The sequence below is a fragment of the Sorex fumeus genome, unplaced genomic scaffold, assembly GCF_029834395.1.
Source record: "Sorex fumeus unplaced genomic scaffold, SorFum_2.1 ptg000061l, whole genome shotgun sequence".
In the NCBI taxonomy this organism is placed as follows: Eukaryota; Metazoa; Chordata; class Mammalia; order Eulipotyphla; family Soricidae; genus Sorex; species Sorex fumeus.
In genome coordinates this window covers 2290332-2307807 of record NW_026606118.1, presented here as the reverse complement: position 1 = coordinate 2307807, position 17476 = coordinate 2290332, and the positions used below count along the sequence as shown (strand labels likewise).

Here is a 17476-nt window from a genome sequence, read left to right as displayed (position 1 = left end):
ACATACACGCACACACAAACATGCACACACACATACACACATGCACACTCACACCACACACACACACATACACACTCACACCACACAGACATATATACATACACATGCGCGCGCACACATGCACACACACATACACACATATGTACACACACACACATGCACACGCAGGCACACATGCAGACAAGTGCACGTGCCCACGTCTTGCACCGCGAGTCTCAGGCCGTGCACCGCTGACCCTGCGCGTGGCTGAAACGGGCCATGTAGACTCCCGACTTCTACGCAGGAGCCACTTTGCCCCTCCTTGCCCCCCGTGTCCCTGCAGCCTCTAGTGTGCCCCTCGGGGCCACGAGGCAGCGGAGTGGGTGGGTCAGATGGTGGAGACGGGCCCTGCCAGCCCGGAGCCACGCTCCGTGGTTCCGTGCCACATCAGTCATGCCACTGACCTTCAGCGCCCCAGGCGTGCGCCAGGGAGGAGGGCCGGGCTGCACGGCTGCGTCACCACAGAGAGCTGGGCTGGATGGCGTGACTCTCAGAGGGAGAGCTGGATTCCCGTCCAGGCCATGCGGGGTTGGGGCAATGGCCCTCAGGTGGGACTCTGCCCTTGGGTGGGAACATTGCCCTCAGGTGGGACCCTGCGCCCAGGTGGGATGCTGGCCCTTGGGTGGGACACTGCCCTCGGTGAGACACTGGCCCTCAGGTGGGGACACTGCCCTCGGGTGGGACTCTGGCCCTCAGGTGGGACCCTGGCCCTCTGGTCTGGCCGAGACACTGGCCCTCGGGTCGGATCGCCCATCTGTGGGACCGGGTTCCCTGGAGGTCGTGCAAGGGCCTGCGGCTTCTGGGCCAGGCTCCTGGCAGTTGACTCCGCGTCTCTCCTTGGAGGCCGTCCTTGGGCCTGGCCCGCAAAGCAGCCGCTGTCCTCACAGGCTCCCATGCGGAGTGGGGAGAGAATTCCTTTGTGGAGAGCGGGCGGGTCGGGGACCTTCCCCAGGCCCATGTGTGCAGGTTAACTCGCAGCCGGCGAGTCTGCGCCCCACCCCCACCCCCAGGGAACTGCGTTTCCCTCGCGCCTAGAGATGAGGGAGGCCGATTGCTCATAAGGGGGCCTGGGCCGGGGACAGTGGACGGGATGGCTCTGGGAAAAACACGTTTGCCAGAACATAACGTCGTGGAGCTGTGTGAGCGGCTGCCATCCCTCAGTGCCATCCGATTCCAACGCCCCTGCCCCGAGGGACAGAGCAGGTCGGGCAGGGGACCTCTGGGGGGGGGGGTCTGCCCCCACGTGCGAGCACTGAGCTGCTCTGCTGGCCCGAGTGAGGGTCCCCCAGGGGAGCAAAGTGCCCCTGGGCGCCTGTGCCAGGTGTTCAGGAAGAACGGGTTGGGCACTGCAGCACCCCAAGGGCCCCAGGCATGCTCGGGAAAAGCGTCCGTCCACGCCCGCCACTGCCCGCTGCCCTTCCCATGTCCACAACACACCCCATGTCATTTTCTACCAGAAACTGCGTGGTCGCCCTCCCCCACCCAGCACCCAACTCTGCCTCCTTCGGGGAGAGAGGCAACAGGTTGTGTGAAGTGTGTGTCCACAGTGCTGGTGGAGGTGGCTCCTGGCTGGGGCACACCAGGCTGGCGTCTCGGCTCCTGCCCCCTCCCGGGCGGCCAGTCCCCACCACAGCAGTCTGATACGGCAGCCTCACGGCATGCCGGGCCGAAGGGTTCTCTCGAGTGGAGAAGGTCCGACAAGCACAGAGGGAAGGAGGTTCCGGCAGCCCCGTGCAGGTCCCACCCACTGGCACAGCCCAGGGGAAGTTTCCACCCACAAAGCTCAGAGGCGACATCTCCAAGGGCCCGACTGGGAGGCAGAGAGCCTGCCCAGGTACAGTGAAACAGGGTTCAAAGGAAGCTCTAGACACTCTCAGGCTAACGGTGAAGTCTCCACGGCCTCTCCCCGTCTCCTACATGACCCCGACCACAGCTGGCAGCCGTGGGCAGAGCTGCATGGGCTCAGAGTCCACACACACACACACACACACACACACACACACACACACACACACACACGGTTTCTGCGGCCAAAATGCAGAGTCAGGAGCAGCACGGATGATGCACAGAATCATGTTCGATGCGCGAGTTCAGACGTGCCCCTCGAAAAGGGACTCAGGCCTTTAAGATTCCAACATTCCCAAGTGAGCCTGCAGGTCAAAGATCTTCGGAAAATACCATGCAGGGCGCAGAACGGCGTCGGGGACCCAGGAAGAGTGGCCTTGCCTGTGAAAACCCGAGTTTCTTAGAGAAGGCAGAAGGGTCCTCGCCCACTTCTGTTCTCCTTGGTCTTCAAAGATCAAAGCTGTTTACCAGAATGAAAGTTAATGAGAACAAATCAGTCCCTCCTTCTAGAACCTCCACAAGGGTGAGTGTTTGTGGCAGGTTAAGTGCACACGTGTGCCATTCACTCATCCCAAGAAACTGAGTCAAGACCAATGTCATCTGCTGTCCCGGGCCAGCTCCACCTCGTGCCTGGCAGGCAGCCTGGGTGCTCAGGCCAGCCCTTGCCACGCTACCCACAGGAGTCCTGGGTCTCGGGCCACCCCCCTCCATGCGACCTCCTGACAATTCCTTGGTGCTCCTAAAACAGCCGCATCAGAAATCCCACTTAGCACTCTCAGAATACTGAACGTGGAGTATGATTTACATGTCGTCGTTCTCAGTGGCTTGGAAGAAATGCTCCCTCATTCCAGTTAGAAGGAGGATTATTGGGCCGGAGAGGCAGTCCAGCGGGCAGGGCACTTGCCTTACACATGGCTGACCTGGGTTCGATCTCCGGGCCCACCAGTGAGTGCAGAGCCAGGAGTGAGTCCTGAGCACCACCGGGGTGTGGCCCAAACGCCAAAAGGGATGCTGGGTGTCCTCCTCCCCCCGTCCGGGAGAGGAGCAGGAAGTACAGGCAACTTCTCCGGGCCAACACAGACCCCTCTGATCAGAACGGAAGCCCCTCCCTCACTCCTGCAAGCCGGGGCCCTCCCACCCCCTCACACTTCTGTGGAACCTTCCCACACCCAGAGGGACATCAGGCCTCTTTGTCACGTTCTTAGGCCCCTTCCCCTGCCTCTGTGGCCTAAGCTCCTTTGCATGCATGGGGAGCAGGGGAGTGCTGTCCCCCTCGCTCTGGGTGCGTGAGCCCAGATTCTCCCACCAGGGCTGACCCCTCCTCCCTGGAGCTCCCACCATCCCTCTGCCAGGACCGAGGGGCAGGCACTGTCCACACCCCACACAGCACTGCCTCCCCCCACCTCTGTGCTGTCCCTCTGACACCCCCAGCAGCCTCCCCTCTCCCTCTGCAGACGGGCCCCTCATCCTTTGCACCTGCCCGTGGGGGTCCAGCTCCCAGGTCCAGAGCGGCTGAGAAGTGCCCCGAGTCCCTCAGGTGTCATCCTGTCATGCCCCGGGACAGGAGTTTCACTCTCGCACACTGACCAAACCAGACGCGAGGCTGCAAATGCAAGGGCCCTTTATCGCTAGCTCGAGCCAGGGTCCGAGTCTCACCTAACGCAAGGACCCCGCCTCCGAATTCTAAGCAGCTTATGTAGGGTTTGGTTACACAACCGCATTTTTCTAGGAACTGACCGTATGTTTCCAATCCTGGTCCCTGTCCGGTCCCGTGACTTCAGGGACCAACAATATGTTTCCAGCTCTTGGTCCCTGCCCGGTCCCGTGACTCCACTCCCTCAAGTCCTCTCTGCTTGGCTGGGCACCACGGCCCGTGCCCCGTACTCCGACAGGCTGTTGCCATGAGCGGTTTATCTGCCCAGGGTGATAGTGTTTTCTGAGAAGTTGGCACTCTCTGATCGGGGAAACTGGAACTTAGGCCTGCTGAGTTTTGGTCTCAAAGTGGAGCCTGTCATGGTTCCCCTTCAGCCTCACAGTGCACAGACCCACAAGCATTCCGTGCCCACGGTGGGGACCTGGCAACCAAGTCCCCGTTAGTGCTTGCTCGGACCTGTGCTGGCTGCCACAAGCCGGCTTTCATGAGCGGAGAAAGCACAGTCAGGCAGCTGCAGAGTCAGGGAGGGGCGAGGGAGGACCTCCCCCACCCCACTCCCGGGCCAGCTGACGGCTGTGGGACCAGGTGCGGGCAGGGGGCAGCTCACACCGAGAGGGCGCTGAGAAGGCCGCATTCTCGCAGGGGGCGACGCGCGCCCGGCCAGAATCCCAGGATTACTCCAGCCCCTTGTTGATGCGCTTGGACGATCCTCCTCCAGGCCCCGTGAGAGAAAGGCCGATTGTGGCCAGGCCCACAGTGGCCATTGTTTGTCCCGAGCTGTGGCACAGAGCTGGGAGTGTGGGCCGGGACCAGCCGTCCCCTCTCGGCCGGCCGGACGCCCTCAGCCTCTCCCAGGTCTTGGCAAACACTCCATGATTTTTCCACCAGACATATTTGCCATTTCTTAGCCGCCAACAAACCGTCGTCCCTGCCTGGTTCTTAAACACTAAAGCTGGGGTGCAGGCGTCGAGGGTGAGCGTGAGTGAAGGCGCCCCTTTCCCTGGGTGCGTCTCTGTCGCAGTCTGTGGGCAGGGCGTGTGAGCGCTCCGCTGAGTGAGCCAGTGTGCCTGCGTCCCCGGGTGTGCGGTCATGGGAGTGCTGGCCATCCGTCGGGTGCGATGGGGGCAGATGCCCTTGTCGGCTGGGCACAGACACCTGGAACTTTCTGTGCTTTCTGTCCCTGGGCTTCTTGCTGCAAGGGGTCCCTGGGACACGGTGCCCACCCCTGGGTCTTCACTCTTCCACGTGTCCGGGGCATCTGTTGTTGCAGCCCCGTAAACTTTATCCCAAAGCCAGGACAGATTAAGAAACAAAAAAACAAGCAAGCAAACAGCCTTTTGAACAGAACGCGCAGTAACCCGTTGTCTGCTGGCAAGGCTGGCCGAGACGCTCCAGGCCTCCAGCCCACACCTGTCAAAGAGACGCCCCGAGCTTCTCGGGCATGCTGGGCCATGCTGTGGGGTGGTAGCAGTGCCCCTGTCTGCCTGCTGCGTGTCGAGTCTCACACCGCAGAGCTACAGGGTCTAACGGTTTCCAGAAGCTTCACTGGCGACTGAGGGGCAGGATGCTCTGGGCGCCGTCCCAGGCCTGGGGACGTCTGTAGAACACGTGGAGGTCAAGGTCACTCTCAGCCTGGTACGGGATGCCCCTCGGGAGGGGACGGACCCTCCGTGCCTCTTCGCGGGAGCCTGTCGCTGGGCTGGGGGGCCCAGGGCGCAGCTCAGCTTCCGGGAGCATCTCAGGTGACCGCCCCCCCAGAGATATACTCAGGTCTCTCACCCCATTGGAGCCGCCACTGTGGCTCCGCAGGGCCTTTGACAGCCCCCACACACACAAGTGGACCCCCAACCCCCCCCACCCACACACACAGGTAGACACACACACATACATACACACACATATACACCCCATCCGCGTCTGCGTCACCCAGGAACAGCAGGGCCTGGCAGGAGGAAGTGGCGTCCTGAAACCCACCTTGGCAGGAGCAGAGACCAGGCAGAGCCCCCAAGGGAAGGGCCCCACAGAGGAGGGACGTCCATCACTGCCCGCATGGTGAGTGGGCCGGACCCAGGCAGGGCCCTGTCGGGGAAGGGGGTGTCACCACCTCCATCCTGCATCCTGCATCCTCCTTGCGGGAGATGCCAAGAAACGTGACCCACAACCACAACCCCGCGAGAGACATGGGTGTGGGTTGACATTCCAGAGATGGCCACGGGGGTGGAGGAGGAGGAGGCAGAGAGGAGGCTCTGCAGTGAGGGGACACGGGCTTGTGTCTCATGTAGCCCCCCAAGCACCACCTGAGTATAGAACCAGGGGTAGCCCCTGCGCGTTGCAAGATGTGGCCCCCCACAAAACTTCCCAAAGCAGAGAGGAAGGTCGATGAAAAGACAGTAAACGGAGGTGGCCCATCGACCATGGGTGGGTGGGTGGATGGCGGTTTTGCAAATAGGTGAAGGGGAAAAATATTGATAAGAAGGAACAGAGATAGAAAAAAAATAAAATAAAATAAAAGCTAAAGATGTAGGCATTTCGCTGAATCTATGAAAGCTGGAACCTGAAATCTTGAACCTATTTCTCCTTCCACCAGGCAAAAAGATATATAAACTAATTAATAGGTGTTTGACACATTTTCACAGAAAGAAGTTTCCCACTCATATAAAATTAGAACCGGAAGAGAGAGAGAACAAGGGGGAATGCCCTGCCACAGAGACAGGGTGGGATGGGGGGATGGGGGGGTGGGAGGGATGCTGGGACCCGTGGTGGTGGAGGATGGGCACTGGTGGAGGGATGGGTACTTGATCATTGTATAATTGAAACCCAAGCACAAAAATTTTAAGTCTATAACTGTACCTCATGGTGTTTCACTAATAAAAAAAATAAATAAATAATAAAAAAACAATTAGAACCGCTCTTCTCTCCCTGCTAGTCAGTTCTCGTCTCTGTGGATATCTCTGGCTCGTGCCTGACCCGGGATGACTGAGTCTACCCTGATTTCAGTCTGTGACCAGGAGGCGGAAGGCAGAGTCCACTAAGGCTTTAGCCCTGAGGCGCATTGTGGAAGCCAAGTCCCCTTACCAACCGTTCTACAGAGACCAGGGGCTATTTTTATTCATTTTAATTATTTTTTGGGCTTTGAATACTTTATTTTTTTAATTTTTTTTTATTGAATTACCGTGAGATACAGTTACGAAGCTTTCATGTTTGAATTTCAGTCATACAATGATGGAACACCCGTCCCTCCTCCAGTGCACAGTCTCCACCACCAGTGTCCCCAGTGTCCCTCCTGCCACCCCCACCTCATTGACCCCCTGCCTCTATGGCAAGCATCTTCCTTCTAACTCTCTCTATATATGGGAGCATTATGGTTTGCAATGGGCTGGAGCAATAGCACAGCGGGTAGAGCGTTTGCCTTGCACGCAGCCAACATGGCCGACCCGAGTTCGATTCCTCCGCCCCCCTCAAAGAGCCCAGCAAGCTATCGAGAGTATCTCACCCACACGGCAGAGCCTGGCAAGCTTCCCGTGACATATGCGATATGCCAAACACAGTAACACGTCTCACAATGTTACTGGGCCCGCTAGAGCAAATCGAAGAACAATGGGAGGACAGTAACAGTGACAGTGATGGTTTGCAATACAGATACTGAGAGGCCATCATGTTTGGTCTTTTAAGTACTTTCAGCACACATCTCCCATCCCGAGCGATCCCTCCAACCATCACTGACTTAGTGATCCCTTCTCCATCCCAGCTGCCTTCTCCCCCAGCTCATGAGGCAGGCTGCCAACCATGGAGCGATCTTCCTAGCCCTTGTCTCTGCTGTCCACGAGTGTCCGTCTCATATTATGTTATTTTATATCCCATGCCTTACAAGCGGCCAACATGGCCGACCCGAGTTCGATTCCTCCGCCCCTCTCGGAGAGCCCGGCAAGCTGCCGAGAGTATCTCGCCCGCATGGCAGAGCCTGGCAAGCTCCCCGTGACGTATTCGAGATGCCAGACACAGTAACAACAAAGTCTCCAATGGAGACGTTACTGGGCCCGCTCGAGCAAATCGACGATCAACGGGAGGCCCTTCTTCTTCTCCTTCTTCTTTATATCCCACAAATGAGGACAGTCCTTCTGTGGCTGTCCCTCTCCTTCTGACTCATTCACTTAGCATGATGCTCTCCATGTCCATCCACTTATAAGCAAATTTCATGGCTTCACCTCTTCTAACATTGTGCTCACTTAAGAATTTCTCTTTGGGGGCTGGAGCAGTAGCACAGCAGGTAGGGTTTTTGCCCTGCACGCGGCCGACTTGGGTTCGATTCCCAGCATCCCATGTGGTCCCCCGAGCACCGCCAGGAGTAATTCCGAGTGCATGAACCAGGAGTAACTCCTGTGCATCGTTGGGTGTGACCCAAAAAGAAAAAAAAAGAATTTCTCTTTGGGAGGGTGAGGGGAACACACCTGGCAGTGCTCAGGAGCCCACCTGGATCTGTGCTCAGGGTGATGCTGTGGTTCGAACCCTCGTTGCGGCCTCAGCTGCATGCAAAGCAAGTGCTTAACTTCTGTGCTCTCTGCCAGGCCCACACATGCTGTCTCTGTCCCACCCACTGGAGGGAACTGGCCAGTGGGCAAACGTTCAGGGCAGGTGTGTCCGATGGACTACAGGACCCCTGGTCCATGGTGGACTTGGCACAGATGGGATTTCCTAGGGAGCATTTGCTGCAGGAGAACCCTGACTGATTAGCCTCGCAAAGAAAGAAGGTTCTAGAAAGGTACTAGATCTGCTGGCTCTCAGTTCTACACATTGGCCAGTGCTACCGTCTTGTGGGAGCCGAGAACTAAAAGGAAAACAAACTTTCATTGGTTCGTTTTTGTTTGGGGACCACACCCAGGGTGCTCAGGTCTTACTCCTGGCTCTACGCTCAGAGATCACTCCTGGAGGGGCTCGGGGGACCGTGTGGGGTCATCGGACCCAGGGTGGCCGTGTGTGAGGCAAGAACCCTCCCACTGCACTGTCTCTGAACTATCACTCTGGACCCCAAAACTTTCACCTGCTAAACTGCTTTCTTATCGGGACGGCTGTTTCACTCCAGCCTCCTCCGTGGCCAGGCTGTAAGCGGGTGAATGCAGTTATTTACCCGGCAAAATATCTTCGGGGTTGTCTCCTTGCCATTTTCATGTCCTGTTTTGATGACAAGAACTGTCCTTTTGCTAACACCTTGAGCTCAGAGGCTCCTGGACATTGCAAAACATTGTGTCCAGTGTAACCGACTCTTTTTGAACAAAGGTGGCAACTTCCAGGATTAGTTTGAAAGCGGCAAATAAAACTGGTGGGTTTCCGAGGTCCTTTCTCGGCCAGCCTGGGCACTAGCTCTGAGCACTTCCTGTGCATTTGCCCGTGAAAATCTCGCGATTCCTTGAGAGGTGCATGGCCCAGCTGATCCCGCTTTGCGGTTGACAAGAGTGAGGCACAGAGAGGTTCGGTGACTTGCGGCGGTCACACAGCAGGGAGGGGCAGAGCAGCCACACCCACAGCACCCCAACACAGGGCACCCCTGAAATAGCCCCTGGCACTGGGAACTCTGTGCTCTGACTCTCCCGAGCCTGCAGCCTCACCTCTAGATAGCCCAAAAGCTCAGGGCCAGAGGGCGTGAACGTGTGTGTGGACATCTATGTGGCCCATCACGGCCCAACATCCCTGTGTGAGCGAGTGACGGTCACGGCGTGTCTCTGCCTCATCTAAGACACACTCAGACTGTCTGACAGGCAGCTGGGGAGAGGCTGGGAGAGGCTGGCAGGGAGACTGTGAATGGGAGACCCTGTCGGCTGCAGAGGTTTGGACCCTGCCCTGAGGGAGAGACAAGGCTGCAGAGACCCTGAGGGAGGCCCAGGGGCAGGGGCCTGAGGGAGGCGATGGGCAGGCATGGCCCTGCCTCAGTGGCCTCCCAGTGACCCACAGAGGAGGTTCTGGGTGTCCCGAGGAGGCGCTGGGCCCTCCCAGACCTGGTCGCCGTGGCAGAGCCGGCCAGAATCCGCATGTGGCCTTCGACCTCACCTGACCACCCAAGTCCCCGTGCAGGGTGTCAGGGGGACCAGCGTCCTCTGGGCTCCAGGCGGTGTCCAAGGCTGTGCGCCCACCGTCAGCTGCCAGAGCTCCCCCCCTCCACACTCGGACGGACCTCAGTCAGTCTCCTTCCAAGTGACCGGCCCAGACTGACCACCAGGAGAGGAGACGCCGCTGACTGCCGCCCAGTGACCCTGCCCGCCCTTAGCTCGGCCAGCATCAGAGGGAGGCTCGTGACGGGCTGGAGGGGCGCAAGGGCCAAGGACCGGCCTTGGGGGCCCAGCTCCTGTCCCGGCCAGCCAGTGGTCACTCAGCTCAGGGGCCGCCCTGTGCCCTGCCGAGGCCCCCAAAGCCCAGGGAACAGACTCTCCGAGGTGGGGCACTTGGAGGGGGCGGGGAAGGACTCTGGCTCCCAAATCCTGTGGGTCACCCGTGGATTCTGGATCTCCCTGGAGCGGCTCATTAAAAACAGGAAAAGGAAGCAGAGCAGCAGGGTGGGGGTCTCTCCCCATCCCCGAGCCGAGGGGCCCCCGGGACCCTTCACCCCCCCCTCGCCCACCCGCTCAGCCCGGCCACAGCCAGTGGCGACCTTGAGCCGCGCCGAGGGCAGGGCCACACGTGCCCGGAACTCTCGCATAGTTTCCGAGTGAGCTTCGGGAGAGGCCAGGCTCAGGTTTCAGGAGCCGCATTCCAGATGGTCAGGGGCCGGTGTCCAGGGCCCTGTGGACGTTAGTTAACGTCCTCGCCGGGAGCCAGGCCGGGCCGGGCCACGGGGCCAGTAGGGGCGCACACCCCAGTGCTCCGGGGGAAGTGGGTCTCGTCCTGGGCCTCCCCGGGCACCCAGCTCTGCCCGTGCCTGTCGCTCCCAACACGGGTAGGACGGTGGCACTGGACTTTCTGGAAGCCTCTGGGGGCAGGGCTGCCCACGGACCCATGATGAACAGGCAGGCGGGCAGGCGGGCGGGCTCCTCCCCACCAATCTCCCACACCCGCCCACGGCCGCGTTGGCAGGCTCAGCCCACACCTCTTCATCCTTGGCCTGTGTTTCCGTCCCCCCACGCGGGTTCCGGGCTTCCCATAGCCGGCTTGGCGGGGGGAGGCGCAGCCCTCAGCCCCGTCGTCGGCCGATGTCAGACCTGGCATGGGACAGGCTGCTGGGCCGCAGGGCAGAGTCAGGCTGTGCAGTCCGCATCCCTGCGCGGAGGCAGCTGGGAGCCTGGTCCCTGGCCCGTCCCCTCTCCCTCCTGCCAGGACGCCTGCAGGGAAGGGCCCGCCCTCCAGGGGGCGCTAGTGACCTGGGCCGTGGGCCCAGGGCCTCTGACCTCTCCGTCCTCACCTGTGCAGATTGAGGGGGGGGTGACCTCAAACGTCCACTGCCTGCCCAGTGCCCACGACTCCTGCAGACGCTGACGGCTCTGGGCTCCGTGAGCTGCCGGGACAGGGGGCCGAGGGGGACGGCGGCATTCCCCTGGAACCAGGGCAGGGGACGGCTGGAGGCCGCGGATGGGGAGCTGGACTTCCAGGGGCTGGAGTGAGCTTCTAGCAAGGAGGGCACTTAGTCGGCACGAGGCCAACCTGGGCTCAAACCCCAGCACCCCTAAGGTCCCCAGAGCACCGCCAAGGGACCGCTGAGTGCATAGTGCGGAGTCAGCCCCGAGCACCACCCATGTGCCGTCATCCCACAATTTAAAAAAAAAAAAGAGTGGTTAGGGACGCAGCAAAGGGACTAGAGAAAGTGCCCAGACACCGTTTTCTGCAGGTATTGAGGGGGCTGTGGGCAAGGGGGGTTCTGCCGCTCAGAACACTATGTGCCACCCACGGAGGGAGGGGGGCTGCCTCCTGATCAGCAGCTGAGGGGTAAGGCCCACGCAGTGTCCAGTGTCCGCCCCCTGCCCTGGCTGTCACTAGCCGCCTGCCATTGTGGCAGTGTAGACAGAGGCACCTGAGCCCCTCCCCATGCTGTGGGGTCCGGAAGTGTCCACCGCGGTCAGAGGGTCGCCAGGCAGGCACGGGTGGGCAGGCCTTCGCATCTAGATGGGGCAGGAGCCGGGAACACTGGGAGACGGACCTTGTCCCTGTCGCCGCTGCAGTGTGAGCGAGTCCTTCCAGCCTGAGATCAAAGGTCGCAACGCTCCTGCCCTCTGCTCTGGTGCGTGGGAGAGAAGGCCGGGCTGGGGGGGTCCCGGGCCTCGGAGTGGGAGTTGGCTGGGTCTCGGCTGCCATAGTGCCTCCTGCCCATGTCTGTGCCCGGGCCTGCAGGGTAGCGTGTGGAGGCCCCTGCATGCCCCCTGCCCCTCACTGCCCCCTGTGGTCGGCAGCTCCTCGCACACGTGTCCCCCCTGTAGCTCCGTCCAACGGGAGGAACAGGCTGGCCCAGCAGGGAGCTGACACCAAGTGGCCCTCCACGTCCCCCAGCTCCTGCGGCCTCCAGGAGGGCTCGCTGTCCCCCTCGCCCCTGACTAATGGTGTCCCCAGCTTGTGATGGAGGCAGAGGCCACCCCCCCACCCCCCCACCCCCACCCCATCTGGTCTCGCCGCTCTGGGGTCTGATTACTCTTCAAGTGGGGGAGAAAAGCTGGCGTGGCAGGTGAGGTGCCACCTGGCAGGCTGCCTGGAGGAGGCTCCTCTTCTGCACTTTCACAAAGCGTCCCCGGGGGAGTCTGGGGTGACCCCCTTGGTCTCCTGGAAGGAGGACACAGATCAGCCAAGAGCACCGGGCGGCGTTTGCCAAGACGGTGGTGTCTAAGGGAACCGTGCTCAGTTTTAAGCGAACCAAAATCGTGGACTAATGTCTGTGAGTGTTTGGGGGCGAGAGGGGGTCCTGGCTCTCAGGCCTGTCTCTGTCTCTTCTCGCCTGGGCGCTCACGGGTGGGTCAGATAAAGAGCGTGTTGGCAGGTTTTAGCAGGAAGGCGTGAGCGAGGGCCGCTAGCTGCTGGTCAGGCCACTGTCCACTTGGTGCCTCTTCACTGGGCTCCCAGTTCCTCTGAGTCCACCCCCTTGCCTGTCCCCTGTCTCCCGTGTTCCGGGCATCTTGGCCGATTCGAAGCTTCTCAGCTTGCCCGCGTGGACTCCTGCTTGTTGGCCCGCGTGTGCGTGTCCGCCTGGAGCGTGAGATGGATAAGTGGCGTCCCCTTCCGCTCTCCCCCCCTCCTTCTCTGCGCCCCCACCCACCCTGCAGGGACGCTCGGAGCCCCGAGGGTGGTGCGGGAAATAGCCAGAAACCGGAGGCGGAAATGGGCATTCGGATGGCGCTGTGGCTGATCGCCCAAGGAGCACTCAGGAGGGAGGAGGGAGAGGGCCAGGCTCTGTGCTGATGGCGCCTCTGAATGGACAAGGGGCTGTGCTTCCTGCTCTGAGGCTCTTCCGAAGGAAACGGGGCCGCTCTTAGAGGAAACTGGTCTCTTATTCTCAACATGTCACAAGCACTTTTTTCTAAACCCTCTTCTCAATGTTGTCATCAACTTACGAGCTGCTCATCTGGGTTTGTTTTGTGTGTTTCTCTCTGATTCTTTTTCTTTGATGAACTATGGATATTCATCAACATATCAATGCTCTGAGTTTCTGAGAAAGGAAGGGAGGGAGGGAGGGAGGGAGGGAGGGAGGGAGGGAGAAAGGGAGGAAGGGAGGAAGGGAGGAAGGAAGGAAAGGAAGAAAGGAAGGAAGGAGGGAGGGAGGGAGGGAGGGAGGGAGGGAAGGAGAAAGGGAGGAAGGGAGGAAGGGAGGAAGGAAGGGAAGAAAGGAAGGAAGGAGGGAGGGAGGGAAGGAAAAAGCTTTGTAAAGAAGTTTTTTAAACGGAAAAAAATTTTAGTGATAGCACACAACCTCAAAGGGTGTAGTTCAGTGGTAAAGCACTTGCATGTGTGGGGCCAGGTTCAGTCCCCAGAAACACACACACACACACACACACACACACACACACACACACACACACACACACACGCTGCCCACTCACAGCTGAGGAGGCAGGCGGCAGGCGTCTCTCGAGGACTTCTCTGTGCTCTCGTCCTTCTCTGCCCATGGGCAGATCCTGTGCCCAGGAAAGAGCCGGACAGCTGCCGGCCTCTGCCAGGTGATGCCCAGGGTTTCGAGGGCCAAACTCAGGGACTGTGATGGACAGAGGCAGCTGGCGGGAGGCACGTGACACGGTGACTCAGCCACGGGAGGCCTGCGCCCTGCGTCTGCCCCACCAGCCGGCCAGCGAGGCCCCCTCTGCTGCAGAGGGACGCCCTCAGGCCGCCCCAGGGAGCCTGTCCATCAGGGCCGTGCCCGGGGTCCACGCTGCCCTCAGGTGCCCGTTCCTGCTCTGTTTGTGACCGTCTCTCGGGGTGAGGGAAGGCCCCGAGCCACGGCCTTACTTTTCAGCCCGAGAGCTGCACAAGGCTGGGCTGTCTGGGCAGTGCAGGCTCGGCGTGGGCTGCCGTCTGGACGGCACCCAGGGGAAGGCCGGCAGATGGACGTGACCTGTGGGCCCCCGCCTTCCTATTCACAGTGCCTGACATATGGCCCCTGTCTGCACACGTCCAGCGGGGTTCCGGCCCGAGATGCTGTGACGCAGGGTGTCCCCGCCTCCAAGCCCATCAAGAACAACCTCCCAGGTTGTTCACTTGCGGCGAGAGCTGACCCCCTGCACTGGGTTGCTGGCGGGGCCTCGGGCTGGTCCACAACTTTCTGTCCCCTTCGCTTCCAAGACAGCGTGTGGGGTCCGACCAAGGCGAGGGAGAGGTGATGGGCCTGGGAGGGGTGGGTGCGGGGTGTTCACACAACCCACATTATTTTCAAAAAGAGTAGCAGAGACCAGAATCCAAGCTAAATATTGCTTTTCTTTAAAAAAAAAAGTGCTAAATGGTTCTGTTAAAGATTTGAATAGCCTAGGGGAACTGCAGTGTGGGGAGGGAGCTTGCCTTGCACAAAACTGACTCGGGTTCGATCCCCAGCGTCCCATATGGTCCCCTGAGCACTGCCAGGAGCAATTCCTGAGAGAAGAGCCAGGAGGAACCCCTGAGCATCCCTTAAAAAAAAGAAAAAGAAAAAGACTTTCAAATGGTCTAAATATCAGCTCATCAGCAAATCAAACATGCAGAAATTTTAAGGAAGTGAGTGTTTAATTTCACTCATTTCTGGAACCATCAGCCTTTCATCTGCTTTGACTAATAATATCTTTGCATTTCTCTTTTTGGTAAAAAAAAAAAAAACTTCCTAGAATTTTAGTGCAGAAACTCCCCCCAGAAGAATGCTAAACTATTCCTTATCGTTCAAAAGCCGTCTCTTCTTTGTGCGCAATGAAATGGGAACTAATTTGGAAGAGAGAGTGGTTAGAAATATCAACCTCACCCTGTGTAAATTAGCGTCTCCTAGAATCCCTGCTCCAGTGCCAGTAAGAGAACCTGGGAAAATACAGAGCTTTCTACCAAAAATATTTGTCTAATGTCTCCTATTAGATGACTAAGCAGAAAGGTGCATTAGCTAATGTTCGCGGGTATTTTTCTCCCAAATGATCGTCATTTTCCTCTTTCGTGTTGGACTCTGGAGAAAGAGGCGCTAAGAGGAGTGGCCAGGCCAGCCAGGGGGCGAGTGGCCGCGTGGCCGCAAATAGAAGCCGGCACCCAAGCGACCTGTCACCTCCCGCTCAGATCCATTTACTAAATAAGGTCAGGACCGGCTCCCGGCCCTTCCCCACACCCTCCTCCGCTGACAGGAGCTGGTGGCTTGGGTCCGGCCGCACCCGGAGCTATTGTTAGCGTGTCTGGGGTGGGAGTGATGAGTGTCGCTGACATGGGCCCTTATCTGCCTCCTCCTCCAGGACGCTTCCCGGAGAGCCTGGCGCAGCCCCGGGGGAAAGCAGAGCCCCAGACGGAGGCCCAGGTCGCACGTGGGTGGGAGTGGACCTGCCTTTTCGAGTCCATTCGCCAATTCCCGAGTCTGTGTTGAGGTCACCGCTATCAAAGAGATCCCAAAGGGTGAATAACCATCAGCATCCGCAGCCTGTGGTACCAGGTCACCCAAACTTCACACTCAGGACTGACCCTCCCGGTCCTTCCCGGGAAGCTCTTCTTTCCAGAGGTTTGGGGGAGGCACGCGTCCCCCCCTGGTGAGTGCGGGCGCTGGTTCTCACGCACCAGCCCACAGCTGCAGAGGTGTGCCCAGCAAAAAGGGCACACAGGCCCCAGCCCTGCACACGCCGCGAGCAGGTCTGTGCCAAGAGTGTCCTGAGGACCGTCGTCGCTGGGCCGTGTGCCCGCAGTGTCCACGGGAGTCCCAGGGACTCTCGCGCCTATGACAGGACCAAGCGCCATGCAGGCAGCAGAGGAGACTGTGGGTGTGGGCAGGACGTGGGCAGAGTGGCAGGGAGACGCACCAGGCTGCAACGGTGCTGCCCGCCTGGCGCCCGCTCTCTCCCCCCTTCCTAAGGCCTCGTCATGGTGTTTCCATACTGTCCCATCCACTCGGGGATGCACCACCTTCTCCTGTGTTGTGTGTGTATTGTCTGGGTATGTGTGTGTGTTGTATTTGTGTGGTGTGTATAGGTGTGTGTTGTGTGTCTGGTGTATGTGTGGTGTGTGTCTGTTGTGTGTGTGGTGTGTGTGGTGTGTATGAGGTGTTTGTTGTATTCGTGTAGTGTGTGTATGTGTGTTGTGTGTCTGTTGTGTGTGTTGTGTGTCTGTTGTGTGTTGTGTGTGGTGTGTGGTGTGTGTGGTGTGTGTGGTGTGTGTATTGTGTGTATGGTGTGGTATGGTGTGTGTTGTGTGTGCGGTATGTGTGTATGATGTGTGTGGTGTGTATTGTGTGGTTTTTGTGTATTGTGTGTGTGGTGTGTATGTGGTGTGTATGTGGTGTGTGTGGTGTGTATGTGGTGTGTGTAGTGTGTATGTAGTGTGTGTTGTATTCATGTAGTGTGTATGTGTGTGTTGTGTCTCTGTTGTATGTGGTGTGTGTGTTTAAAACTCGTGTGCAAATCATGCAGCCACCTGCCCTGCCCCAGCGAGATTCTGTCAGCAGAGCTGCACCTCCCTCGTTGCTTGGAGGGACCTTCGTTGCTCGTGGGTTTTGTGGAATATTTTCCACTGAGTTACATCTCCGTGACAGATGACAGGAGCAGACACGTGGCTCCACTGTGTGACAGACTTTTAAATTCAGTGTCTGGGGTGCTATTTCCCTCAGCCAGGAGCAGAACCCTGAAGCTGGTGAGCAGGGGCTTCTGCATCTCTGCCCCCGGGGGGCTGTAACAGCTCCCCACGGCACTCGGGACTCGCTGCTGACGCCCAGGGTCTGGTGGCCTTGAGTCTCTGCCCTGAGATGGGCTGCCGCCATGAAGCAGCTCCTGCAAACTCACTCCAGGGGTTCGTCTATCTGGAAGGGGTTCCCCTCCCTCATCCCCCGAGAGTCCACGGGGTGGCGAGGGGGCTGTGTGGTGCCTCGGTGGCGGTCCCCTTCAGTGTGGCGGGAACCAGGTGGTGCGGGCGGCACTGTCCCACCTCCACGCTCTCAGTGACTCATGAACTGCTGGGACTGAGCTGGGGGAAACTCCCCCCCCAGCTGGCAGAGGAAGTGGGGATGCTGAGGGTAAGGTGGGCGTGGAGCGAGGGGCAGCAGAGGCCAGCCCATCTCCACAGGGAGGACGGAGGGATGAGCGGACAGGGCAACGGACTCTGGAGTGTGGAGAGAGCCCAGGCCACCGACGGGCGGACCCGCGGTGGGCGTCAGCATCAGAGGCTGGTGTGCGCTCGGGTGTAAAGGCAGAGGTGGGAATAAACACGCTGTGGCCCTCCCCATGCCCCACCCCGAGCCCCGTGACTGGCATCACCCAAACGGCGATGAGCCACCACTAGAGACTAGAGTTTGGTGTCTGGCTGCCAGGCTCAGTTCAAAATGAGGCTGGCGTTCGTGGG

The 17476-nt window shown here is 59.3% G+C and overlaps 1 protein-coding gene across 2 annotated transcripts in view; it reads left to right on the top strand.

The window, feature by feature from the left end:
- Window positions 1-17476, top strand: part of PACRG (parkin coregulated) — a 418491-nt gene that overhangs the window by 348653 nt on the left and 52362 nt on the right. The gene's annotated exons all lie outside the window — the stretch shown is intronic.